We start from the raw sequence: 3,092 nt of genomic DNA on the forward strand, positions 1-3,092 counted from the left end.
AATTTTTATCATAGAAAATGGAAATATCTACTTTCTGGAAAGTTGGTTATCTACTTTGAAAGTAGATTCTCTACTCGGGAAGAAGTTATCAATTTCGAGAGTAGATAATCGACTTTTGGGTAAAATATTACCTACTTTTAAGGAGTAGATTATCATAGAAAACGGGAAATTTATATCATAGAAAATGGGAAATTATCTACTTTCCGGGAAAGTTGGTTATCTACTTTCCCGAAAGTAGATTATCTACTTTTCGGGAAAGTAGATTATCGACTTTTTGGGGAAGTAGATTATCGACTTTTGGAAAAATATTACCTAATTTTCTGAATTAGATTATCATAGAAAACGGGAAATTTATATCATAGAAAATGGGAAATATCTACTTTCCGTGAAAGTTGGTTATCTACTTTCCCGAAAAGTAAATTATCTACTTTTCGGGAAAGTAGATTATCGACTTTTTGGTAAAATATTACCTACTTTTAAGAAGTAGATTATCATAGAAAACGGGAAATTTGTATCTCAAAAAATGTGAAATTTCTACTTTCTGGGAAAGTTGGTTATCTACTTATCATAGAAAACGTGAAATTTATATCATAGAAAATGGGAAATATCTACTTTCCGGGAAAGTTGGTTATCTACTTTCCCGAAAAGTAGATTATCTACTTTTCGGGAAAGTAAATAATCAACTTTCCCAGAAAGTAGATATTTCCCATTTTCTGTGATACAAATTTCCCGTTTTTTATGATAATCTACAGAAAATAAGATAATTTTTCCTCAAAAGTCAATAATCTACTTCCCCAAAAATTCGATAATCTACTTTCCCGAAAAGTAGATAATCTACTTTTCGGGAAAGTAGATAACCAACTTTCACGGAAAGTAGATATTTCCCATTTTCTATGATATAAATTTCCCGTTTTCTATGATAATCTACTTCTAAAAAGTAGGTAATATTTTACCAAAAAGTCGATAATCTACTTCCCCGAAAATTCGATAATCTACTTTCCCGAAAAGTAGATAATCTACTTTTCGGGAAAGTAGATAACCAACTTTCCCAGAAAGTAGATATTTCCCAATTTCTATGATATAAATTTCCCGTTTTCTATGATAATCTACTTCTTAAAAGTAGGTAATATTTTACCAAAAAGTCGATAATCTACTTCCCCGAAAATTCGATAATCTACTTTCCCGGAAAGTAGATAATCTACTTTTCGGGAAAGTAGATAACCAACTTTCCCAGAAAGTAGATATTTCCCATTTTCTATGATAAAAATTTCCCGTTTTCTATAATAATCTACTTCTTAAAAGTAGGTAATATTTTACCAAAAAGTCGATAATCTACTTCCCCGAAAAGTCGATAATCTACTTTCCCGAAAAGTAGATAATCTACTTTTCAGGAAAGTAGATAACCAACTTTCCCGGAAAGTAGATATTTCCCATTTTCTATGATAAAAATTTCCCGTTTTCTATGATAATCTACTTCTTAAAAGTAGGTAATATTTTGCCAAAAAGTCGATAATCTACTTCCCCGAAAATTCGATAATCTACTTTCCCGAAATGTAGATAATCTACTTTTCAGGAAAGTAGATAACCAACTTTCCCGGAAAGTAGATATTTCCCATTTTCTATGATAAAAATTTCCCGTTTTCTATGATAATCTACTTCTTAAAAGTACGTATTATTTTACCAAAAAGTCGATAATATACTTCCCCGAAAAGTCGATAATCTACTTTCCCAGAAAGTAGATATTTCCCATTTTCTATTATATAAATTTCCCGTTTTCTATGATAATCTACTTCTTAAAAGTAGGTAATATTTTACCAAAAAGTCGATAATCTACTTCCCCGAAAAGTCGATAATCTACTTTCCCGAAAAGTAGATAATCTACTTTTCAGGAAAGTAGATAACCAACTTTCCCGGAAAGTAGATATTTCCCATTTTCTATGATAAAAATTTCCCGTTTTCTATGATAATCTACTTCTTAAAAGTAGGTAATATTTTGCCAAAAAGTCGATAATCTACTTCCCCGAAAATTCGATAATCTACTTTCCCGAAAAGTAGATAATCTACTTTTCGGGAAAGTAGATAACCAACTTTCCCAGAAAGTAGATATTTCCCATTTTCTATGATAAAAATTTCCCGTTTTTTTTGATAATCTACTTCTTAAAAGTAGGTAATATTTTACCAAAAAGTCGATAATCTACTTCCCCGAAAATTCGATAATCTACTTTCCCGAAAAGTAGATAATCTACTTTTCAGGAAAGTAGATAACCAACTTTCCCGGAAAGTAGATATTTCCCATTTTCTATGATAAAAATTTCCCGTTTTCTATGATAATCTACTTCTTAAAAGTACGTATTATTTTACCAAAAAGTCGATAATATACTTCCCCGAAAAGTCGATAATCTACTTTCCCAGGAAGTAGATATTTCCCATTTTCTATTATATAAATTTCCCGTTTTCTATGATAATCTCCTTCTTAAAAGTAGGTAATATTTTACCAAAAAGTCGATAATCTACTTCCCCGAAAATTCGATAATCTACTTTCCCGGAAAGTAGATAATCTACTTTTCGGGAAAGTAGATAACCAACTTTCCCAGAAAGTAGATATTTCCCATTTTCTATGATAAAAATTTCCCGTTTTCTATGATAATCTACTTCTTAAAAGTAGGTAATATTTTACCAAAAAGTCGATAATCTACTTCCCCGAAAATTCGATAATCTACTTTCCCGAAAAGTAGATAATCTACTTTTCGGGAAAGTAGATAACCAACTTTCCCAGAAAGTAGATATTTCCCATTTTCTATGATAAAAATTTCCCGTTTTCTATGATAATCTACTTCTTAAAAGTAGGTAATATTTTACCAAAAAGTCGATAATCTACTTCCCCGAAAATTCGATAATCTACTTTCCCGAAAAGTAGATAATCTACTTTTCAGGAAAGTAGATAACCAACTTTCCCGGAAAGTAGATATTTCCCATTTTCTATGATAAAATTTCCCGTTTTCTATGATAATCTACTTCTTAAAAGTACGTATTATTTTACCAAAAAGTCGATAATATACTTCCCCGAAAAGTCGATAATCTACTTTCCCAGA

The sequence above is a fragment of the Homarus americanus genome, unplaced genomic scaffold (assembly GCF_018991925.1).
Source record: "Homarus americanus isolate GMGI-L3 unplaced genomic scaffold, GMGI_Hamer_2.0 scaffold33468, whole genome shotgun sequence".
Taxonomy (NCBI): domain Eukaryota; kingdom Metazoa; phylum Arthropoda; class Malacostraca; order Decapoda; family Nephropidae; genus Homarus; species Homarus americanus.